The sequence below is a fragment of the Jaculus jaculus genome, chromosome 13 (assembly GCF_020740685.1).
Source record: "Jaculus jaculus isolate mJacJac1 chromosome 13, mJacJac1.mat.Y.cur, whole genome shotgun sequence".
NCBI classification, from domain to species: domain Eukaryota; kingdom Metazoa; phylum Chordata; class Mammalia; order Rodentia; family Dipodidae; genus Jaculus; species Jaculus jaculus.
Genome location: NC_059114.1, coordinates 14399116 through 14424989, shown reverse-complemented (window position 1 = coordinate 14424989; position 25874 = coordinate 14399116). Strand labels below are relative to the sequence as shown.

General features: G+C 47.8%; 1 protein-coding gene across 1 annotated transcript in view; it reads right to left on the bottom strand.

The window, feature by feature from the left end:
• Fam222a (family with sequence similarity 222 member A) overlaps positions 1–25874 on the bottom strand; it is a 62631-nt gene that overhangs the window by 4434 nt on the left and 32323 nt on the right. The window lies entirely within an intron of this gene.

Here is a 25874-nt window from a genome sequence, read left to right as displayed (position 1 = left end):
AGCAAAGAAAGAAAGCGAGAGAGAAGGAAGGGGCATGCCAGGGTCTCTAGCCACTGCAGACTCCACATGCCTGCACTACTTTGTGCATCTGGCTTTACATGGGTACTGGGTAATCAAACCCAGGTCGTTGGGCTTTGCAGGCAAGCACGTTAGCCATTGAGCCATCTCTCCAGCCCCACCTTGATCACCTGGTATTCATGCCCTTGCAGTCCCCAGGTACCACACCAGACGGGGCAGACTGGGTAACCAAAAAGGGAGTTGAATGTGGCTTCTGGGGCTGTTCACAGGAGACACAGTGGCTTCCTCCCAGCTGGCTCTCCACAGCACTTGCTGTAGGGATGCCCTTTCATGTGGGGGGTCTTGGGGGTGCATGTAGAGTAAGGGACTGTGAGCAGCCAAGCTGATCCCAAGTTTTCAGCCACTTTGACTGAAAAGATCTATGCTATTCAAGTGTTGGAGTCACTTGTCCAATGGCAAGAGATGATGCACACAGATTCCCATTTTACAGATGATGAGAGGAGCTCAGAGAGGACACAGGTAACAAGGAGAGGATTTGGGGTCTGTCTGCCTTCTAGGTCACTGGTCATTCCTACCCTTGCCTCTGTCTCTGGACCAACTACCTGGGGCTGTGCTTGGAGAGGCTCTCTGTCCACCTCAGAGGTGAGAACCTCTGGGAATGCACAAGTGGCCAGGCCCCCAAAGTCCCTAGTCGCAAACCTGGCTTAATCATGGTATCCCTCAGGTCTTTGGGACGGCAGCCCGTGCTTGTGGCGTGTTCCCTGGGGAACCTTCTCCCAGCCCACCCGTAGGTGCTTGAAACACAGGTCTGTTTGGCTAGAGTGCAATGGGTGTGACTTGGAGCCCTGGGACATACCTGACCCTTAAGCCTGGCTTGGTGAACCCCTTAGACCTTCCCAGGGAAGGGGACCACCTCGGAGTGCTTGGCGCTGTCTGTTCAGTGAATGTGAAGGGGCACAGTGAAGGGTCCTCATGGGCGGGGCTGGGGAGTCATCAGGGTGAGCTTGTTAGTAGAGGTGAGGATGAGGGCAAAGCGGTGAGGGTGCATGGCCCTCTGGGATAGTGGGGGGGGGGGTCCACCCCGCCTGCTCTGACTCTCCCAGCCAAGCCAGGAGATTCCCACAGGAATTGGTCATTACTGCATGGCCCACAGCAGACTGACTGCCACTGGCTTGTCCTCACATGTGATCTGAGCTCCCTGTGTACTCCTGGGGTCCCACTACCCACAGGAGACAGTGGGAACCCAAGAATGCGATGCTGAACGCCTGGTGGGGACGTGGGTGGATGAGCTTGTCCGGCCTGCATCCCACCTCCAGCCCCTGGCGCTGGCACACTGTCTCTCTCAGATCCTTCTGTGCAGGCCCAGAGACTCGGGAGGGTCTGAGGGGCTTGACATGCCGGTGGGGGACTGGCAGGCAGCACCAAGCCCAGAAACAGGCCCGAGACAGGTGTGGAGGTGTTAAAACATGTCCACACATTCTTGGACACGATTCCTACAAGCACCTGTCCAATTTCCGATCACGTGACACGGACCGGCTCAGTGGAGGCTCAACCGTACTGAACAGGACACAGCAGCCGGAAGTGACGCTAGGTGACTTTCATAGCTAGGCTGCGAAAGGCAATGTGACTTCCACCCGAACATCTGTCCTTGGAACCCAGCCACATGGAGAAAGGCCACAGGTGGGTGGTCTGAGCAACCACCAGCGTCACCCACCACGCGAGTGTTCAGAAGATTCTGGCACACCTTCCTCCAGCCCTCAGGAGCACCACGGGGCAGAAACGTGCTGTCCCCGCCGTCCTGACCCCATACCTGAGCCTAATGGCCTCTTGACACTGGCTTTTGGGATTACTTGACATGTTGCCATAGGAACTGGAGCTGTGGTACACAGTGGGCTGGTGATGGGGAAAGCAGACAAGTGACAGCGGGGGGCACACAGCGCCAACTGCCAGGCCGCCACGGGCATCGTGAGGGCATGACCCCAGGGGGTGGGTTTGGAGCTATGGGGAGACCTCATCCATTGTGGTTTGCATATGAAATATCCCCCAATGCATTGCTGGTGTGCTTCAAGCTTGGTCCCCCAGCAGGTGGCGCCCTCGAGAGGTCACTGGATCCTGAGGGTGCTGGCATTGCTGGGTTCATAGCAGATGTTAGGAGGTGGCGCTGGTTGGAGAAAGGAGGTCCCTGGGAGTGGGTGTTCCTGGTCCCCCGTGAGGCCAGCAACTTTTTTTTCCCCCAGACATGCTGCCACCATGGCGTCCCATGTCACGCAGCAGTGGGGGCTTTGTAAGCGTGAGCCTGAGACAACCTGTCTTCTGCTAAGCAGCCTTTTCTCAGTTATGCTAGTTATTCAGAGGGACTGACAGGCGGGTTTCCCCAGGATGTCACAGGTGACTGGGTGGAAAGGCGTGTATTAGTCACTTACGGCACTGCTGACCCAAAGGACTTAAGGCAGGAAGGGCTGGTTTTGGCTTACAGGTTAGGGTCATTCCATCATGGTGGGAGTGTGGGGCAGTGGCTTGAGGCAGCTGGTCCTAGTTCATTTGCAGCCAGAATGCAGAAAGCATTGAATGCCTGTGCTTGACTTTTTTTTTTTTTTAATATATTTGATTTATTTATTTGAGAGAGAAAGGGCGGGGAATATGGGTAGGGCAGGGCCTCCAGTCACTGCAAAGGTTCTTCAGATCCATGCGCCACCTTGTGTACCTGGCTTATGTGGGTCCTGGAGAAGCAAACCGGGATCTGGGCTTTGCAGGCAAACGCCTTAACTGCTAAGCCATCTCTCCAGCACCCTTTAAAAAAATTTTTGAGTTTTCAAGGTAGGGTCTCACTCTAGTCCAGGCTGACTTGGAACTCACTATGTAGTCTCGGGGTGGCCTTGAACTCACGGTGATCCACCTACCTCTGCCTCCCAAGTGCTGGGATTAAAGGCGTGAGCCACCACGCCCGGCTCCCCTCTTTTTTCTTTTTCTTTTTTTTTTTTTTTGAGGTAAGGTCTCACTCTAGCCCAGGCTGACCTGGAATTCACTATGGAGTCTCAGGGTGGCCTCGAACTCACGGTGATCCTCCTACCTCCCCCTCTTTTTTTTTTTTTTTTTTTGAGGTAGAGTTTCACTCTAGCCCAGGCTGACCTGGAATTCATTACATAGTCTGAGGGTGGTCTTGAACTCACAGCCATCCTCCTGAGTGCTGGGATTAAAGGCATGCACCACCATATCCTGCCTTGGCTTGCTTTTTTTTTTTGAGATTTATTTTTATTAATTTATTAGAGAGAGAATGGGTGCTCCAGGGCCTCTAGCCACTGCAATTGAACTCCAGAAGCATGTGCCACCATGTGCATCTGGCTTATGTGGAACCTGGAGAATTGGACCTGGGTCCTTAGGCTTTGCAGGCAAGCACCATCTCTTTCTTTACTTCCTCCCTCCCTCCCTCTCATTTTGACGCAAGGTCTCACGCCCTGGCTGGCCTCCCTGGTTCTAGCATTAAAGGTGAGAGCCTCCACAACCAGCTTGCTTTCTCCCTTTTACTCAGTCGGGGACTCCTGCAGAACGGTGCTGCCCACAGTCAGGGTATGTCTTCCCACCTCAATAAACTTAATCTAGATAATCCCTCAGAGGTCTCCCTCGGAGATTTGTTTCTATGGAGATTTAAAATCCCATCAAGTTGACAAGATTAACTATCACAGAGGGCATGCACAGGCCCTCGGCAACAGTAGGATGTGATGGGCATTAGAAGTGAGGTTTCTTTTTTCTTTTTTTTTTAAATATATTTTTCTTATTTACAAAGAGAAGAGAATGGGCACGCCAGGGCCTCCAGCCACTACAGATAAACGCCAGATCTGTGCACCACTTCGTGCATACAGCTTTACATGGGTACTGGGGATTCAAACCTGGGTTGTCCAGGTCATTAGGCTTTGCAGGCTAGCGCCTTAACTGCTAAGCCATCTGTGTCTGCAGCCTCAGAAGTGAGGTTTCTTAAGAGCCTGCAGCACAGGGAATGTGGCAGGAGATTCCAAAGCATGTTGTCCCGTACCACTCACCCAGCACCCTCTCCTTCCCTTTTGAGCGGGGAGAGCTGTGGCCTGAAGAAGGGGAAAAAAAAAAGTAGCAAATGCCAACAAAGAGCCTACTCTGAGAAGGGCCACCGGGTTCTGGAGTGTCAGGATGACATTTCTTCACTGTCCTGTAGCTGCTGGCGGCCAGCCATGAATGCCTTTGAACTACGTTAAGGACATGGGTGTTGCTGGGCGTGGTGGCACACGCCTTTAACCCCAGCACTCGGGAGGCAGGGGTAGGAGGATCACCATGTGTTCGAGGCCATCCTGAGACTCCATAGTGAATTCCAGGTCAGCCTGGGCTAGAGTGAGACCCTACCTCCAAAAAAACAAACAAAAAACTCAAAAAAGGGTATTTTCTCCTTGCCCCCCTTGGGTCCTGCAAAGGGCCTGGGATGCTGATGGTTGCTCTGTCCCTTCTAAGCGCCCACCTCTTTCCTTGGTCTTAATCAGCACACTTCCTCCCCCGTCCCTCCCTCCAACCCCCCCCCCAGCATGCAGAGGTGACAGAGTGGGCAGTCCTGTAGTATGTCGGGGGTGAGGGGCTGGAAGGTGGAAGGGCTGTTAGAGAATTGATGAACATTCCACACACGGGCTGTGCACCCTCTTGGAGCCTGTTTTCTGTAGTCGGAACTGGCTCAGTGCTTGCCACAGACCTCGAGAGCAGGCTGAAGGGCTGGCTGAGCACTTCCAGGCTCCCGTTGCCTCTTTGACAGCCTCTACTGGGCCGGTGTGTATTGTTGAAGTTGTGTCATTCAAAGTCCCGGGCACCTGGCCGCACACATAGCCTTTGCAACCTCCCTTCCTGATCCAGGCCCCAGATGCACACATGGTGTTCCCTGGCCTCCTTTTATATGCCAACAGCTGCCCTGTCACATGTACCCTTTGGGCCAGCTACTGTGCCCTTCCTGAAGTCCTTGATGTAGCCTTGGGGGGGGGGGGAGGAGGTGTGCTGGGACCCAGAAGGGATCAGACATTCAGGGGACAGGGTGATGAGCAAGGGTCCACAGTACAAACCCCATAGCAGAGACCCAGGTGTACAGAGGAACCCCCTGTGACCTGGGCAGCCCCTCCTCTGCTCATCTCTCTCTCTCTCCCTCTTTTTTTTCTGATCCATCTCCATCGACATGGCCCCCATTAAAGGCTTGTCGGGAGATTTAAAAGGCTGGCTGGAAGTGCCGGGCGAATCGTCACTGCCATTAAGTTAATGTCATGGGCCTTTTACAGGTGCGTTAAATAGACGCGGTTATTAACGAGTATATTAAGCCAATTAAAACCAGCCCTCTGAGTGGGGCTTAATGTTGCCTTGGGGAGACACAGAGAGGGCTTCACTGAGCCTCTGCCAGCCAGGAGGGGGGGGGGTGAGGAGAGAGGGGCGGGCAAAGCCCCACAGAGCGCTAAGATGCCAAGCCTGGTTGTGGGCTTCACCTTGACTGTGGGTGACCTTGGGCAGCCTCAGTTCTCACCTATAGAGAAACGAAGGGCTGCAGTGTTGCTCCCAGCACCACAAAGCATGGAATGTGACCCGGTGAAGGCGACCAGCCCAGAGCTCCTGATCCTGCCCCTGGGACTCCCTGGGGGCCCCTGCCTCTATCAAGGCCCTAGGCCAGCCCCTCCAGGGAGGTGGATGTGGACAGGCTACATCCTATGAGGCACGTGCTGGGGCTGACTCCCTCTGACAGAAAAGCAGAGCGAGGCTTCGGGAGAGCAGCTCATGTGCCCGGGACCCCAAAAAGACGGGCACAGCAAGCAGGAGCCCATTGAAGAGTTTCCAGCTGCAGGTGGCCCTGTGACCCCTCTGTCTCATAAGGGATGACCCTAGAAAGTCATGTTTATGGGTGCAGAACGGGGTTACATGTCATTTATTCTCTCTCTATGGTTTTCCGAGGTAGGGTCTCACTCTGGCCCAGACTGGCCTCGAACTCACACCAGTCCTCTGACCTTGGCTTCCCGAGTGCTGGAACTAAAGGCGTGCGTCACCACGGCCGGCTACATGTCGTTTTCTCAAGGACAGTGCCAGGTAAGCTGGGCACCCTGCACGTAGGTGGTCCATGAGCGTGGCCACTTACGCCTCCAGTGTCCTCCACAAAGGCTCTGGAAGTCACAGCAGGCATTCTGTGTTGAAGTGAGGAGCCAGAGGCACCCAGCATTTCTCTAGGGCAGGAGGAGTTCTGGGGCACAGCAGCGCATCTGCATTCCCCTTCACTGTGACACTCCGCCCTTGGAGGTGGCAGCCTCCTGAACGCTCAATTAACGTGACACTAATTAGCTGGTGACACCAGCAGAATCCCTAATGAGGTTGCTCCGGAGGGTGGGCGGGAGGGCTGTTGGGCAGGCAGACACAGCTGTTCTCTGGCTCCCTAGGGAGGGATCTGGGGAGCCCCAGGGCTGGCTGCTCAGCACCTCGCTGGTTATCCCAGGGATCCCAACCTGCCACAGCCCACTGACCGTGGTGGTTGACCAAAAGGCTGGACCCAGGTGCCCCCTGACGGGCTGGGGACCTCAGGTAAGTGTCCACAGCTCTTGTGTCCACGGGGCAGAGAGTGAGATGAGCAGATGCACACCAGGTGGCCTGACCCACGGGAAGTGCTTCAACTGGGCTGGGGCCTTGTTCTAGCTCCTACTGGATGGAACAAGCGGTGCGGGGAGTGGTTCTCACGGGCACTGCCTTCTGGTTTTCTGTGCCCACACTTCAAGCTCATACACACATATTTGGGCTCACGTGTGGAGCCACATGTGCCCAATCAGGGACAGCCTGCACCTGCCCACATACATACATACATACATACATACATACATACATACATACATACATGCCTTCCTCATCCCAAGCCCCATCAGGAACACTGTAGGGGCCTGAATGTCACTGTAGGTGGGCCTGGGGTACTTCAATCCCTCCCCGGCCCAACGTGCCTACCCCTGAGCTAATTAGGTTCTCTTCCAGCCATCCAGGACCCCCTTCGCTTCAATCTACACGGCTTCAGGGCCAACACAACATCCTCCCGGCCCTGCCCAACCCTCCCTCTCTGAGTCTCTGCCCTCTGTCCATAGTAGCTCCCTGTCTGTTCTCAGACTGGTCCTCAACAAGTGTTGTAGAGGCCCTCTTTTCATTTATGGCCTTTTGATGAACAACCGTTTTTTCATTTTTTTTTTTTTTTTCCAAGGTAGGGTCTCACTGTAGCCCAGGCTGACCTGAAATTCACTACGGAATCTCAGGGTGGCCTTGAACTCATGGAGATCCTCCTACCTCTGCCTCCCGAGTGCTGGGATTAAAGGCGTGCACCACCATGCCCGAAACAGTTTTAATTTTAACATGATTCGATAGGTTATTTCTCTCATCTTAGATTCTTTCCTGCCTTGCAGATAATACTGCACATTGTTGTTCTGTGAATGGTTTGGTTTTCCATGTGTTATGCTTTCTTTACAAAAAAAAATGATAGAGACGCAGAGAAAGAGGCAAGCAGAGAATGAGTCTAGGCCTAACAGGGCCTCGGGCCACTGCGTGCATCTGGCTTATGTGGGTACTGGGGAATCGAACTGGCTGTCAGGCTTTACAAGCAAGTGCCTTTAACTGCCAAACCATCTCCCCAGCCTGCCATGTATTAAACTTTTAGTCTGCCTAGGATTTCTTATTTTTTTTTTAAAGTTTTTTTTTGAAAACCAGGCATGGTGGCGCATGCCTTTAATCCTAGCCCTCGGGAGGCAGAGGTAGGAGGATCACCCTTGAGACTACACAGTGAATTCCAGGTCAGCCTGGACTAGAGTGAAACCCTACCACAAAAAGCAAAAAAAAAAAAAAAAAAAATTTTTTTTTTTTTTTGAGGCAAACCCAACAGATTGGCTTTTTTTTTTTTTTTTTTTTTTTTTTAAATGAGAGCGAGAGAAAAAGAATTGGTGTGCCAGGGTCTCCAGCTACTGTAATAAACTCCAGACACATATGCCATCTTGTGTGCATGTGCAGCTTTGTCCATGCGTCACCTTGCACATGTGTCCTTGTGTCTCTGGCCTACATGGGATCTGGGGAGTTGAACATCGGCCCTTAGGTAGAGGCAGGAAGATCCCGGGAGCTTGCCAGCCACCCAGTCTAAATGGCCAAGGAGACAGTCTTGAGGAGGAGATGAATGGTGTTCCTGAGGACGATATCCAAAGTTGTCCTCTGGCTTCCGCACACACACCACACATAAATTTAAAAAGCTGCCTTGGCAAATGTTGGCCCTTTGTTCACTCTTTACCTTTAAAGTGAGCTTTTCAAGACACATACACACACACAGAAAAAGTATTGGGATTAGGTTGAATTTTTTCTCTACATTGAATTTTTGCCCCTATACATGTGTCTTAAGTTTATTTATGCCTTTAAAAATATATATATGGAAGCTGTGCCAGAGAGGTGACTCAGTGGTTAAGGGCACTTGTTTGCAAAGCCTGCCAGTCCCGGTTCAGTTCTCTAATAGCCATGCATGTACAGCCAGATGCACAAAGTGGCACATGCATTTGGAGTTTGTTTGTGGCTGCAAGAAGCCCTGGTACACCTATTCTCTCTCTGCTTGCAAGTAAATAAAAATATTAAATATACGTATATAATTGGGAACAGGGTATGGTAGCACACACCTTTAGTCCCAGGACTCAGGAGTTCATGAGTTTGAGGTCAGCTTGAGGCTACAGAGGAAGTGCTAGGACAGCTCTGAAAAATTAAACATCTCTCTCTCGGGGAATCCTCCCACTATCTATGAAAAATTTCCCCCTACATTTCCTTAATAAAATATATTTGAATAAGTTTTGCTCCATAAATTTCACTTATTGTCAATTTATGTTATTAAAAATTTTAAATTATGTATCATATCATAGAGTAAATGGACAGATTCCTAGGCATAAACTGCCAACACTGACTTATGAAGTAGGAAATCTGAGCAGACCTTATATAACGAGAGATTGAATTAGCAGTCAAAACATTACCCACAGGCCGGAGAGATGGCTTAGTGATTAAGGTGTTTGCCTATGAAGCTTAATGACCCAGGTTCAATTCCCCAGTATCCATGTTAGCCAGATGCACAAGGTGGCACATGGGTCTGGAGTTTGTTTGTAGTGGTTAGAGGTCCTGGTGTGCCCATTCTCTCTATCTGCCCCTCTCTCTCTTTAACATATAAATAAAATATTAACAAAACACTACCCACAGTGCAAAGTCCTGGCCACAAAGTTTTCACTTGTGAACTCTCCAAAGCAATTAAAGAATTAATATCAGTTCTTTTTGTTTTTGTTTTTTGTTTTTTTGAGGTAGGGTCTTATATTAGCCTAGGATGACCTAGAATTCACTTTGTAGGTCTTAGGTAATCCTTCTACCTCAGCCTCCCAAGTGCTGGAATTAAAGGCGTGTGCCACCACACCTGGCTTAATATCACTTCTTTGCAGATTCTTCCAGGAAAGAGGCAACAAGTCTAAAGTAATTCTGTAAGGCCAACATTACGTGGCTGCCAAAACTAAAAACCACTCTTTCTCATGCGCACAGAAACTATAGGCCAATGTCCTTTATGAATATGTAAGGCAGAATCAACAAAATATGAGGGAACCAAATCCAGAAATATATAAAAAGGACTGTATGCCATGACTAAGTGGGACTTATTTCAGGAATGCAAGGTTGAGTAATACCAAAATTTAGGAGCCGGGCATGGTGGTGCACACCTTTAATCTCAGCATTCAGGAGGCAGAGGTAGGAGGACTGCCGTGAGTTTGAGGCCACCCTGAGACTCCATAGTGAATTCCAGGTCAGCCTGGGCTAGAGTGAGACCCTACCTTGACAAAAAAAGGAAAAAAAAAAAAAAGAAAGAAAGAAAGAAAGAAAGAAAGAAAAACATAATAAGTAGGGCTGGAGAGATGGCTTAGCGGTTAAGGTACTTGCCTACAAAGCCTAAGGACCCATGTTTGATTCTCCAAGTCCCATGTAAGCCAGATGCCATAGTGAATTCCAGGTCAGCCTGGGTTAGAATGAGACCCTACTTCAACAAAACAAAACAAAACAAAACAAAAAACAAAAACATGTGAGGCAAGTGCACCTGGAGTTCGATTATAGTGGCTGGAGCACCAATTCTCTCTCTCTCTCTCTCTCTTTTCAAGCCCACTCTGTTGGGCTTGCCTCAAAAATCAATCAATCAGTCAATCACAGAGTAGCGGTGTGCTCATTTAATCCCAGCACTTGAGAGGTCAAGGCAGAGGATCTCCGTGAATTTGATGCCAGCTTGAGACTACATAGTGAATTTCAGGTAGCTTGGGTTAGGGTGAGACCCAACCTCAAAAAACAAAAAATAAAAAACTCAATTAACCTATCAACAGAGGGTAGTTTCAATATGATCATCTCAGTGGCTGCGGAGGAAGCTCTTTGTCCCATCCATACCTCCTCACAATGAAAACATCCAAGAAACTACAAAACAAACAAACAACAAAACAAAACAAAACCCAAAGCTGGAGTGCTGGGGAGATAGCTTCACAAGCATAAGGCCTTGAGTTACACCCCCAGTATCTGCGTTAAAAGTCAGGCAGGAACCTGGAATCCCAGTACTGAGGATGTGAGACAGAACGAGCCCTGGGGCTCACTGGCCAGCTACTTTATGTAGCCTAATTGGTGAGCTCCAAGCCATTGAGAGACACTGTCTCCAAGAAAGTGGACAGTTTTCCCGAGGGTAGTGCCTGAGGTTGGCTTCCGTACACGTGCACATTCCATGAACACACACACAGTTGGCTTCACGATGGACTGAATGATGCTTTCTGGATCTAGCAAGAAGAGTAAGGCACAGATGTTTTCACTCTTGCCGCTTCTCTTCTATATGGCACTGAAGGAAACTACCATTGTCAGGGCAATTAAACAGGAAAAGAAAAAGCATTCACATTGGGAAGAAAGAAGTAAAACCACCCCTGGTTACAGGTAACAAAAGCTGTTAGTATAAACTAACTCCGCAAGGTTGCCAGGTACAAAAATCAAGATGTGAAATCAATTCTGTGTCTACACACTCAACATTCAAAAACACAGAACACAATAGCACTAGGACCGAGGGTGTGGCTATGACGGAGCCCGGGCCTAATCTGCACAAAGCCCTGGGTTCCATCCCCAGTACCGGGAAAAATTATAACAGCACCAAAAAATAATACAAGGCTTAGAAATGAATTTCAACAAAAGAACAATGCTTAAACATTGTTCAAAGGAATCGTTTAAACACTGGCGTGTATTAATCACTTAAATAAGAACTGGTATTAATTCCTTAATTGCTTGGTAGAGTTCACCGGGGAAGCCATCCTGGTTGGGGCTTTGTATAGCAGGAGGCATTCTGGAAGACTCTCCTGTGTTCACGGATTGGCAGGTGGCAATTGGTCTATGGATCCAACGCGGTCCCCATCAGAAGCTCAGCCAGCTTCCTGGCAGAAATTAAAAAGCTGGTGCTAAAATCCAAGCAATTCAGAACAGCCAAAATGATTTTGAAGGCAGACAAAGTTGGAGAACTCATGTGGCTTTAATTTCAAGACTTACTGCAAAGTTAGGCTAATCAGGATACCATGGTTAATGGCATAAGGCGAGGCATGCATGAGTCAAGGGACTAGAGAATCCAGGACTGGGTTGCTTTTCATTCCGAAACAGCTCAGTGGGGGAAACCTGTTGTTTGTGACAAACAGTGTTGAAGATAAGAAACAAACATCTAGATCCTGGTGGAGACAGGTAGACAGACATCTGTATGCAAAGAATGAAGCTGGATCCTGTCCTAGCAGCACAGACAAAACAACTAAAACCATATCCCATGAGCTGGAGAGATGGCTTAGTGGTTAAGGCACTTGATTGCACAGCCTAAGGACTCCGGTTCGATTCCCCAGGACCCACGTAAACCAGATGGAAGCCCTGGTGCACCCATTCTCTCTCTCCAACCAACCAACCAACCAACCAACCAACCAACAAACAAACAAACAAACAAACAAACAAACATATATTCCAGGCCTAACTGACGTAGCCAAAACTAGAAAACTCTTAGGGAAAATAAAAAGCTTTCTTAGGTAAAACAGCATTAAAGACGCTTGTGTTCACCTTCCCAGGTTCCATTCCCCAAACCCAGTAAAGCTTGATGCGACCTGAAGCCCACAAGCCAGCCTGTTTCAGAAGGTGCAGCACGGGCACATTGACATTTTCAGACACACACACACACACACACACACACAAATAACTGAATTAAAAGACAGGCAAAACAGCTGGAGAGAGCCAGGCGTGGTGGCGCACGCCTTTAATCCCAGCACTCAGGAGGCAGAGGTAGGAGGATCACTATGGGTTCGAGGCCAGCCTGGGCTACAGCAAGACCTGACCTCAAAAAATAAACAGCTGAAGAGACATTTCTTCAAAGAAGATACACAAAAGACAGTTAGAGCATGAAGAGATGCTCAGAATTCTTTGCATCTGAAAACCCAATCAAACCACACCAAAATACCACCTCATACCCATGAAGGTGGCTATAGTAAGACAGACAGAGGTAGCCAGGCATAGCGGCACATGCCTGTAATCTAGCACTCTGGAAGCTGAGGCCAGGCTGGGCTACAGAGAAGACCTTGTCCCCAAACCAACAAAGACAGAGGATACCAAGTGTTAGGGGAGGTGTGGAATGTCAAACGGTGCCGCAGTTCAGGGACAGAACAGTTCTGAAAGTTGAACAGTGCTCCAGGAGCCTTGAAATTCCAATCTAGGTATCCACACAAGAAAAATGAAAACAACGTTCACATGAAAACTTGCTCAAAAAATTCATAGCATTATTCATGATAGTCAAAGACATTGCGGGGGGGGGGCAGGAACTAAGTGCCCATCAGTTGATAAATCCATATATAAAACAGCATTTCTATGGAATGGAATGTCACTTAGCAAGAAGGAAAGAAGTGCTGATAGGCGCTACAATGTGCACAAACTTTGGAAATGTTAAATGGAAGAGGCAAGTTATAAAAGATTATATCTCTGGCTGAAGAGACAGGTTAGCAGTTAAGGCGCTTTCTGGCAAAGCCACAGGACCCAGGTTTGATTCCCCAGTACCCACATAAAGCCGGTGGCACATGCATCTGGAGTTCGTTTGCAGTGGCTAGAGGTCATGGTGCACCCATTCTCTCTCTCTCTCTCTCTTTTTTAAAGATATCTCATGAATCCATTTGTTATCCAAAATGGTCAATTCTAGAAACATGAAGTGGTTTCGAGTTTGCTTGGGACTAAGGGTGTTAAAGAAAAATGGGAGTTGTGGAGAATGACTACTCATAGCTCTGTGGGGGTGATGAAAATGGCTGTGTGTGTGTGTGTGTGTGTGTGTGTGTGTGTGCAGATGAGTGTGCCCTGTGTGGAGGCCAGGAAAGGACTCTGGTGTTTTCCTCTACCACCCTTCTGCCTTATTTTCCTGAGAAAGGGCCTCATACTGAACTTGGCAACATTGATTTAGTTAGACAGTGATCCTCCTGTTCTGCACACACACACTCCCATCTGGGTTACGGGCATGCGTGGTCACACCCTGCTTTTTACGTAGCTACAAGGGATCATGCTCAGGTCCTTGTGCTTGTACAGGAAGCCACCTCTCCAGCCCAGAAAATATTGTTGAATTTGGTCATGGTGATTGATGGTGGCACGACTGAATGTATGTGAAAATTATTTTTAAATTTTTTTTTTTTTTTTTTTTTTGGTTTTTTGAGGTAGGTTCTCACTCTGGCTCAGGTTGTAGTCTCAGGGTGGCCTTGAACTCATGGGGATCCTCCTGCCTCTGCCTCCCAAGTGCTGGGATTAAAGGTGTGCGCCACCACGCCTGGCTGTGAAAGCTATTTAGTGGACTGTAAATGGGTGAACTGTCCAGGGTTCAAAAAAATGGGAGGGCTGGAGGATTTGTGAAGGGGAAAGAGGGGAAGGGGATCAAATTATGATTTATTGTCTGTAATTGTGCTTGTTGTCAATAAAAAAAGCTTTAAAAAAAAAGGGAGGGCTGGAGAGATGGCTTAGTGGTTAAGGCGAAAAAAGTTCTTAGGGGTTAGTGGTTAAGGTGCTTGCCTGCAAAGCCAAAGGACCCAGGTATAATTCCCCAATACCCATGTAAGCCAGATGTGCAAGGTGGCACATGCATCTGGAATTTGTTTGCAGTGGCTGGAGGCCTTGGTGTGTCTCCCCTCTCTCTCTCTCTAAAAATAACTTTTTTAGCAAAAGTTCTTAGTATCTTTATAAAATACACTGTCCAACTCAATGCTGTTGAGGAGTATAAACTGCCACTAGCTTTTTATTTATCTGAGAGAGGAAAAAAGAGAGAGACAGAGGAAAAAGAGAGAAAATGGGTGCTCTAGGGCCTCCAGCTGCTGCAAACAAACTCCAGATATATATGCCACTTTGTGCATCTGGCTTACATGGGTTCTGGAGAATTGAACCCTGGGTCCTTTGGCTTTGTAGGCAAGAGCCTTAACCGCTGAACCATCTCTCTAGCCCTGCCACTAGCTTTTAAAAACAGTTTTATTGGAACACAATCACACACACCTATTTAAGTACATGACAGCTGTTATATGTGTTAGGTTATAGCAGAGATTGTATGGTCTGCAAGGGTGAAAAATGTCTGTCTACACAGGAAAACTTGGCCAGCCAACTTTTAGAATACAGTGGTATGTATGTTGGCTTATATTCACAATCTAACTAGAGTCTTACTCTCTTGGTTTTTCTTTTTCTTTCTTTCTTTTTTTAAATTTATTTATTTGAGAGCAACAGACACAGAGAGAAAGACAGAGGGAGAGAGAGAGAATGGGCGCGCCAGGGCTTCCAGCCTCTGCAAACGAACTCCAGCCGCGTGCGCCCCCTTGTGCATCTGGCTAACGTGGGACCTGGGGAACCGAGCCTCAAACCAGGGTCCTTAGGCTTCACAGGCAAGCGCTTAACCGCTAAGCCATCTCTCCAGCCCACTCTCTTGGTTTTTCTATGCAAACAGTTTATCCCTTTTTGATCCTTATAGCTTTTTTATTAGCATGCAAAGAATTAGGTTTCATTTTGTTTTTCACACTAATTTTATTTATTTCCATTCCCCCTCTTTGCTCCTCCCTCTCATGCACTCTCCCCACCATGGCCTTACATCTTTTAATTTTCCTTTCCCGTCTTGCTAGCCAACGAGGGCCACCTGCAGTGTGGACAGGTAGTGACTTAGATCTTGGCTCCCACTGATGTTGCCACCTTGGGGTTTACTGTCAGCAAGTCTGGCTGAATTCTATAGATACCTGAAGGAAGTCACCTTTCCTCCTAGCTGGCTCAGAGCTTTTGTTTAGTGGGTTTTGAGACCTGGTTTTATTATGTGGTCCAGGCTGACCTCAAACTCACAATAACCCTGGCCTTGGCCTCTTGAGTGCTGGGATACTGCCACAGCTCCCAGCTCAGTGCTTACTTTTTAAATTCTTAAAATTTTATTTAAGAGAGAGAGAATGAATATGGGTACGCCAGGGCCTCTGCCACTTTGTGTGCTCAGCTTTATGTGGGTACTGGGGAATTGAACCCAGGCCAGCAGGCTTTGCAAACAAGCACCTTTAACCGCTAAGCCATCTCCCCTGCCCAGGGCTTGTTTCATTTTCTGCAGAGACCAGAGGAGAACATTAAGGTTACCCCCTCCGCCCTGTTTTGCTCATCTAATGTGCTTCCTGTCTCCCACTGAACCTGGAGCTGCCATTTAAGGTAAGGCTGGCTGACCAGCAAGCCCGAGCAACTCTCTGGTCTCCTCTCCTCATGGGACTGGGGTTACAGACAGGTGTGGCCGTAGTCAGCTAGAGACTGAACTCAGGATGAATTGGGCCCTGGTGCTTATGCAGCAAGTGCTTTCATTTGCTGAACCATCTTCCCCAGCCCATAGGCTTATTTTTATTTAAGTCATGAGCAGGTGTACGGTGTGGTTAAGTCCATCCAGCCCTCTCCCAGGCCCAGATCCGAGGCAGGGACAGGGGTGTGCCAGGCCTTCCTTTCCCCTCGGGCAGCACTCAGGAGCAGCTATGTAACTAAATCTGCTGCACAGCCAAAGATTTGTTTTAAATTTTGTTGGAATTTTAATTTTTTTTAATTTTTATTGACATTTTCCATGATTATAAAATATATCCCATGGTAATTCCCTCCCTCCCCACCCCCACACTTTCCTATTTGAAATGGAATTTTAATTTTTTTAAAAAAATTTACTTGTTTGAGAGAGGCTGGTGTGTGTGTGTATAAAGAATGTGTATAAAGAGGGGGGAAATGGGCTGGAGAGATGGCTTGGCAGTTATGCGCGTGCCTATGAAGCCTAAGGACCCCAGTTCGAGGCTGGCTTCCCCAGAACCCACATTAGCCAGATGCACAAGGGGACAAATGTGTTGGGAGTTCGTTTGCAGTGGCTGGAGGCCACTCTTTCTCTCTCTCCCCCTCCTTCTCTGTCTGTCGCTCTCAAAATAAATGAATAAAAATAAACAAAAATTTTTTTTAAAAGTGGGTGGGGGGAGGATGGGCATGCCAGGGTCTCTAGGCATTGCAAACAAACTCCAGATGCGTGTGTATGTGGCTTCACATGGGTACTGGGGAATCAAACCTGGATCCTTTGGTCTTGCCAGCAAGTGCCTTAACCACTGAGCCATCTCTCCAGCCCTCATTTTGTTGAGTTTTAAATTGCCTCTTTTCTTCTATGTTTTCTTAGCATAGACCCTGCAGCAATTGCTGGTGGCCAAGGGCTCCCTGAGCCAGCCTCTATAGCAGGGACGTTATGGTTCCAGAACCTACAGGTGGCGGGTGTGGGTGGTAGGCAGGTGCCCTTCACGGCTTGCGAGGAGCGTTGGCAGGAGCTTCTCGTGTGGCTGTGGATACGGATGCTGGGTGGCCCGCAGGGGGAGGCACAAGTGTTAGAGGGGGTGGCTGGGCCCTCGGGGGGGGGTCCCTCCTCTTCTGTTACTATTCTTTTGGGTGTGTGAACGTGTGTGTGCAGGGGCAGGCGTGCCCACAAATGCAAAGGCCAGAGGATGGCGCTGGGTATCCTTTCATTCTCTCCAAGGCTACTTCCTTACGACGGAGTCTCTCACTGAACGTGGAGCTTGCTGTTTTCTAGTTAGACGACTGACTGGCTAGTAGCCAGCTCTGGTGAGCCTCCCATCGCTGTGTCTCTCAGCACCAGGGTTACGTGTGTGTGTGTGGTCACATCCAGCTTTTTACATGGGTGTGTGGGAACTGAACTCAGGTTCTCGTGTTTGCACAGAAAGCACTCTTAACCAGGGCCACTTTCCCACCCCTCTCCTTCCCTTCTTAACCCCGTGTCACGGGCAGATGGGCGAGCCCTGTCCATAAAGAGGTGGCATTCCTACCCGGCAGCCAACAGAGAAGGCCTGGGGTTTCTCACTGCCGTCTATAGCTGCCTCATGCTTCTTTCTCACGGGGCCTTGGACACAGCAGAGGCCCCATCCCTCAGTCCACCCCCACCAACTGCAAGGTGCTTTTCTGGGGCTCTCTGTATTTTTAGTAGTATGCAACTCAAAGTGTGTTTATTAATTCCACGACAAGAAAGTCAAATATTTATTAGCTGGTGAGGCCCTGAGCAGCTGAGATAAACAGGTTTCTGTTGTAGGAATAGGCAGGTCCTGCTCGGGACCCAGAGATTTTAGCCAGTTGTGTGAGGCTCAGCTCTTGGGCCTGAGGTAGAGGATAAGGAGTAGATTTCTTTCTCCTTGAAATCTGGTTGCTTGTGTTGTTTTTGTTTTTTTTCCCTTTTTTCTTCCAGGTCACTTCCTCTGGTCACCTGGTATAAGCCAGAACAGCCAGCAGCTTAGTTTCTGGGACACACAGCTGACTGTGTCCTTGGCTCTCGTAGATGTGACCTGCAGTCTTTCTGGTCCCTTATTCCATGTTCTGGATTCATGTGGCAGCTGGTCTTCATCACAGCTTTGAAAGTCAGGCTTACTCTGAGTCTCCTTTGACATTATCACCATAGAGCTGGGTGGCTTCCTGTGTCACCTCAGCTGACCCTATGCTTTCTAGAAGTGGGACACAGGCTCCAGGAAGCTGATCAACTTGTCCAAGGTCATGTTGTACCGTGGCCTGGTCAGGATCTTCCTTCCACCACAGCCTGACGCACAGGGCAAAGGGGATGAGGGGCCTCGTGACCCAATAGTCACACCCAGAAGGAAAGGACAGCAGCCTCATGCCAATGTCCAGGTGGGATAGTCACACAGCTCTCTTCAACTTGGTCACCTCTCTCTCCCTGGTCCCCTCTCTTGTGCTCTTCAGTTACAGCTGGAGGCAGTGTTGTTTCTGCTAAGTGCAGAGATGTGAAAGGATCCAGGTGGGCAGGGGAAGGAGGACATCTGGGGTAGCCCTCTGGGCTCTCTCGTACTGCCCATGGACTGGGAACAGAGTGACCACATTGGGAAGAGCCCTGATATATAACCCAGAGCCTTAGATTTGCATGCTTAAGGTTCACAGAATCACGCTTCCAGAAAAACACACTCCAAACAGATCAAGCAACCCCAAGACCTGAAGATACAGAAAGGTGGAATTCAAGTAAAGGATTGAGGGGGGAGGGAAACACAGCTTAATAGTTTCCATGGTGACAGGCAGCATTTAAAGACAGCAGAACAGGGCTGGAGAGATGGCTCAGTGGTTAAAGACACTTGCTTACAAAGCCTGAAGGCCCAATTTAAATAGCCCACATAAAGCCTGATGCAAATTGGCACATGTACCTGGAGTTTGTAGTGGCAAGAGGCCCTGGTATGTTCCATTCTCTCTCTCACTTAGCTTGCAGATAAATAAATAAAAATATTTCAAAGATAAAGGCAATTGGGCTGAAGAGATGGCTTAGCAGTTAAGGCACTTGCCTGCAGAGCCAAACAACTCAGGTTCAATTCCCTAGGACCCAACGTAAGCCAGGTGCACAAGGTGGTGCATGTGTCTGGAGTTTGTTTGCAGTGGCTGGAGGCTCTGGTGTGCCCATTCTCTCTCTCCCCACCTCTTTCTGTCTCTTAAATAAATAAATTTTTAAAAATAAAATATTAAAAAAAATAAAGACATTAGACAGAGCCTATGAAATCCTCACAGGAACAAAAGATACCCCACAAGCTTCTTCTTCTTCTTCTTCTTCTTCTTTTTATTATTTATTTAACAGAGAGAAAGAGAGAGAATGGGCATGCCAGGGCCTCCAGCCACTGCAAACAAACTCCAGTTGAATGTGCCATCTTGTGCATCTGGCTTATGTGCGTCCTGGGGAATCAAACCGATGTTCTTTTGCTTTGCAGGCAAATGCCTTAACCACTAAGCCATCCCTCCAGCCCCTTTTTTTTAAAATTTTGAGGTAGGGTCTCACTTTAGCCCAGGCTGACCTGGAATTCACTCTGTAGCCTCAGGCTAGCCTTGAACTACCTCTGCCTCCTGAGTGCTAGGATTAAAGGCATGCAGCACCATGCCCGGCTCCACAGGCTTCTTTTTCATAAACCTTCAAGTGGAAAGGCAATAACAGCAGAACCATCTGGAATGCTGGAAGTCCAGGAATATTGGTCACCCAAGGCCACCTCACAGTATACTAGAGAAGCTCTGGGGCGTGACTGTTGGTGGTGAGCACTGCTCTTACCTCTTCAACAGACAGAAGGAAACGACCATTGGAACTGTGGCAGCAATGTCAGATGCTGACCTTAAAAGCCCTAAGAATACAATAATGGCATTGCTGATTACGGAAGAGAAGGGGGGATGGAAGTAGTACACATCAGCCTCATCTTTAGTAGCTGGGTAATTACTAACAAATACTGAAGATGGCTCTTTGGGGAAAGGCAATAGCTCATATCAGTACAGTAGCTAAGTAACCTGATCAAGGACAATGGGGGGCGGGGGAAGCCCACAGATTATGCAATAGAAGAAATAACATTGAAGGCGGGCATGGTGGCACATACCTTTTAGTCCCAGCACTCCGTAGGCAGAGGTAGGAGGATCACCGTTAGTTCCAGGCCACCCTGAGACTACGTAGTGAATTCCAGGTCAACCTAGGCCAGAGTAAGACCCTACCTTGAAAAACCAAACAAACAAAAAAGAAATACAGATGAAACTATCACTTAAAAGAACTGAATTATTCTGCTTGCCCTCATGTATATAAGTTTGAAAACCTTGATAAAAAAAAATTTATTTTTTTGAGGTAAGGTTTCACTCTAGCCCAGGCTGACCTGGAATTCACTACGTAGTCTCAGGGTGGCCTCGAACTCACAGCGATCCTCCTACCTCGCCTCCTGAGTGCTGGAATTAAAGGTGTGCGACACCACGCCTGACTCTCACTTCTATTTACACTGTTGCAAAATACAAGGAAAGAGGGAAAGCTACAGATATCAACATCTGACCAAAAACACTGACCCAATGCCAGGTGTGGTAGAGCTTGTCCATCATCCCAGCACCAGAAATCCTGAGGCAGGGGAATCTTGAGTATGAGGAGCCCAGGCTACATTTGTTTCAAAAAGAAAGAAAATTCTAAAACAATCTTTCTGGCCTGGGGAGACGGCAGAGTCAGTAAAATGTTGGCCTTGCAAGCATGAGGACTTGAGTTTGATCTCTGCTGCCCACAGAAGAATGCCAGATGGTGGCATGGACCTGTGATTTCACCACAGGGAAACCAGAGACAGGCACACATATACAAATACATTTTTTATAAATATTTTATAAACATATACTAAATACATTTTTTTGGGGGGGGAGTGACAGACATAGAAAAAGAGAGAGAGAGAGAGAGAGAGAGAATGGGCACACCAGGGCCTCCAGCCACTGCAAACGAACTCCAGATGCGTACGCCCCCTTGTGCATCTGGCTAATGTGGGTCCTGGGGAATCGAGCCTTGAACCGGGGTCCTTGGGCTACACAGGCAAGTGCTTAACCGCTAAGCCATCTCTCCAGCCCACAAATACATTTTTAAAAATTTAAAATTTGGGGCTGGAGAGATGGTTTAGTGGTTAAGGTACTTGACTGAGAAGCCTAAGGATGTAGGTTTGATTCCCAGGACCCATGTAAAGCCAGATGCACAAGGTGGTGCATGTGTCTGGAGTTCATTTGCGGTGTCTGGAGGACCTGGGACACCCATTCTCTCTCTGTATCTGCCTCTTTCTCTCTCTCCCTCTGTCAAATAAAGTATTTTTTAAATTAAAAATTGGGCTGGACAGGGCTGGAGAGACGGCTTGGCAGTTAAAGTACTTGCCTGAAAAGCCAAAGGATCTTGGTTCAGTTCCCCAGGATCCATGTAAGCCAGATGCATAAGGGGGTACATGCATCTGGAGTTTGGGTGTGCCAGGCTTCCAGCCACTGCAAACATTCTGTCTGTCTGTCTCTCTCTGCCTCTTTCTTGCTTTCAAATAAATAAAAATAAAATGTTTAAAAAGATCAGGTTGGAGAGATGGCTTATTGGTTAAGGTGCTTACCTACAAAGCCTAAAGACCCAGGTTTGATTCCCTAGTACCCATGTAAGCCAGATGTACATGGTGGCACATGTGTCTGGATTTTGTTTACAGTGGCTAAAGGCCCTGGTGCCCCCATTGTCTCTCAATAAATAAATTTTAAAAATATCTTTCTGATTATGGGGCTGGTGCTAGCAAAGCCAAAAGACCCAGGTTTAATTCTCTAATACCCACATAAAGCTGGATGCACAAGGTGGTGCATGCATCTAGAGTTCATTTCAGTGGCTACAGGTCCTGGCATGCCTGTTTTCTCTCTCTCTCTCTAATAAATGCATAAAACAAAAAATATTAAACAAAACCTTTCTGATTAAATGATGGCAAAAAGCCTAAGCAGCAAATCCAACCCTGAAAGTACATTATAACAAAATACTCTGTAACCAAGTAGGGGTCAACCAGGAATGCAAGGATAGTTCAACATGAAGGACTCTCTACTGTCATTATTCACATTAAGAGACTGAAGGAAATAAACTATATGCTAAGCTTCATAAACTGAAAAAGTCACTTGGAAATATTTCATTGTCTCTTCTTGATTTTTAAAACTTAATAAAACAGGGATAGAGACTTACTTATTTTAACCTGATCAAATGCCTGTCCTGAAGCCAGCATTTCCTTAATGGGGAAATCTGAATGCTACCCAGCTAGAATGTTGATTATCACCACTATCAACTTCATTGTTCCAGGAATGGTAGCCAAATCCATCAAGCAAAACCAAGAAATTAAATTATTAGGAAAGCAGAGTGGTACATGCCTGTAACCCCAGCATACTAGGAGTGGAAGCAGGAAGGAGAATCAGGAGTTCAATGGCATCCTTAGCTAAACAGCAAGTTTGAGACCAATTTGAGCTATATGAGAGCCTGTCTCAAAACAACAACGAAAGCTGGAGGAGACTGGGGAGATGGTGCAACAGTAAGAGTGGCTTACCACTTAAGCATGAGGACCGGGGAGGGCTAAAAGCAGCAGCTGTGGGTTGAGGGAGAGCTCCCATCTCAAGGAAATACGCGGGAGTCAGAGAAGGGCACTCAAAGCCTCAGGCCTTGCTCATGCGCATACCATACATCTGCACACTCATGTGCATACACCACTTATTACATACCTCACCACACATACAAACACAAATACTGTAAAAAAAAAAAAAAAAAGTAGGTAAATTATCATTTGTAGTGCTAACAGGAAAATCCAAGAGCCTAAATTACAAACAATAAGAATTCGGAAAGGTGACAGAAGTTAACAGCTCTCATAGGTAGAACCTCCATTTGCAAAAGAAGTGGCCTAACAAAAAAAAAGCTCTGCTATCCAGAAATAAACATAACCAAAAAATATGCGATTATCTAAGACTTTGAAATAACTTAAAACATGCCTGAACGAACAGAACAGCATAGTGTGTTCTTGAGGGAAAAGATAGTGCTGTGAAAATGGCACGTCTTTCCAGATCCATGTGTAAATGTATGCAAGTTCCCGTCGAAGCACAAAACACGGCTTTTGTTTTTCCCTAGGCAAGTGGATTCCACAATTCAGACAGCAAAATAAATAGAGCAGCAAAGGAAATTTGGAGCAGCAGAGTAATACTGAGGAGCAGGAAGTTCCATGCAATATTAAAGCACATCACATATGAGCGACCACACAGTGACCCCTGTCAACACCCAAGAAAAGACAGTCACAGTGAGGTGGGTCTGAATCCATTACTCCAAAAAGTCCAGAGTGGGGCAAACTACAGAGAAAGAAGGGGTGAAGGGAGATGGGGGTAGCTGTCAGGGGCTATGGGATTTCTTTTCTGTTATGAAGCTGTTGTGAAACGGACCACGGTGATAGTTGCACCATTTTGTGAACAGATTAAGAAACTACCGAACTGAGCACTTCTAAGGGGCGAATGGTATGTATCTATTGCAATAAACCTTTTTTTTTTTTTTTTTTTTTGGTTTTTGAAGTAGGGTCTCTCTGTAGTTCAGGCTGACCTGGAATCCACTACGTAGTCTCAGGGTGGCCTTGAACTCATGGTGATCCTCCTACCTCTGCCTCCCGAGTGCTGGGACTACAGGCGTGTGCCACCACGCCTGGCCAAACCTATAATTTCTAATTTTTCTGATGGCTTAGCAATTAGTTAAGGCGCTTGCCTGCAAAGAGCCTAAGGACTCATGTTCAACTCTCCAGGTCCCACATGAGCTACATGTACAGCGATGCAAGGCTGCACATGTGCACAGGGGTCACGCGTGTCTGGAGCTTGACTTCAGTGGCTGGAGGCCCTGGCGTGCCAATTCTCTCTCACACGCATTTAAGAAAAGGCCAGTCTGTTTTGCTTGCCTCAAAAAAAAAAAAAGAGAAAGGACAGGTATCGTATTACATGCTTGTAATCCTAACACTTGGAAGGTTGAGGCAGGAGGTTAAGGGCATCCTTAGGATCCCTTTCTCAAAAAAGAAAGTCAACAGAGCAGAATCGAATAGAAGTGAGAAAAGGAGGTAGGAACACAGCTCAGTGGAACAATCTCTTGCCTAGTATGTGTAAAGCCTAGGTTCCATTCCTTACCTCACCCCCATTGCAAAAAAAGAAAAGAAAGAAAGAAAACAGCTTATTGCACTGATGTTTGAATACACTTAGATCTAGACCTTACTTTATAGCAGGTAAATTACAAAACAAATATTTTAAAAACGATCATTCATTAAACATTACAAGAAACCTTTTGAAATGCATAAGACATTATATACACACACACATATATATATGTATATATATTTATATTTTTAAGGGACCAGAGGAAACCTTGGGGAAACATTTTCTTTTAAAACAAAATAGCCTAGGGAAAGACTTTCTAGGCATGATGTAAAATCCAAATGCCATAAAAGAAAATACTGACAAATCTCACTTCCTAAAGACCATTCCTCCACAGCAGAACTAAAGACAAATGACAAACAGGGACATACACGGCTCCTATGAGACGGGGGTCTGGTCCCATCACATACAATAGCTCCTACAAATCAATAACAGTGGGCAAAAACTACCACTGCACTGAAAAAATTGACCAAGATGACGAGAATATTCAAAGGAAAAGCAAAGGGCTCCAACATGAAAAAAGATATTGAGCTTTATGCATTTTCAATGAAAACTACATTCGGGGCTAGAGAGATGGCTTAGTGGTTAAGGCACCTGCCTGCAAAGCCTAAGAACCCAGGTTTGAACCTAAGGACCCAGGTTCCATTCCCCAGGACCCACGTAAGCCAGATGCACAAGGGGGCACACGTGCCTGGAGTTCATTTGCAATAGCTTAGATGCCCTGGCATGTCCATTCATTTTCTCTGTGTGTGTGTGTCTGTCTCTTTCTTTTTCTCTCTCAAATAAATAATTTAAAAAACACTATTAAAACAGAAAACTACATCGTGGTCCTATTTGCACTGTGTAGGGGAGCAAGGCCTGGAAGCTGGATGGTGTGCATGAGTCAGGGTGTGAAGGAGGAGTTCTTCCGCACTGGACTGTGGCATGTCCAACGAGACGACACTTAAAGCTGTCCGACCACATCCACCAGCGTTACAAAATGCCATGCCTTCAGCCCAGCATTCCCACTTCCAGAAATGTACCCTGTACTTTTTTTTTTTCACACCCTGTAACAATGCAGCAGTTGTTGCTGCATTGCTTATAAAAGCTACAGGTTGGGGGTTGCGGGGGGTGGGGGGGTGGGCGTGCAGATTAAATAGAGGGCTGGCCAAATAAATTATGGTCTACCCTTGCCGAAGAAAACGACGCGGTGAAAGAATGAGGAAGCTCTTTAGCAGCTGACACCCACAGGATATATAGCATGGGGAGGTGCGGGGCTGAGTGTAAGACAGGCGCGTGTGCACACACAGGATATACGGCACGGGGAGGTGCGGGGCTGAGTGTAAGACAGGCGCGTGTGCACACACAGGATATATGGCATGGGGGGCTGAGTGTAAGACAGGTGCGTGTGCACACACAGGATATATGGCACGGGGAGGTGCGGGGCTGAGTGTAAGACAGGCGCGTGTGCACACACAGGATATACGGCACGGGGAGGTGCGGGGCTGAGTGTAAGACAGGCATGTGTGCACACAAAGGATATACGGCACGGGGAGGTGCGGGGCTGAGTGTAAGACAGGCGCGTGTGCACACACAGGATATACGGCACGGGGAGGTGCGGGGCTGAGTGTAAGACAGGCGTGTGTGCACACACTGGATATACGGCACGGGGGTGTGTGGGGCTGAGTGTAAGATAGGTGCGTGTGCACACACAGGATATACGGCACGGGGAGGTGCGGGGCTGAGTGTAAGACAGGCGCGTGCGCACACACACAGGTGCTGGGGACACATAAAACATCTGAGAGGGCACAGGAAACTGACATCAGCTGCCTTGGAGAGAGCAGGCTTTG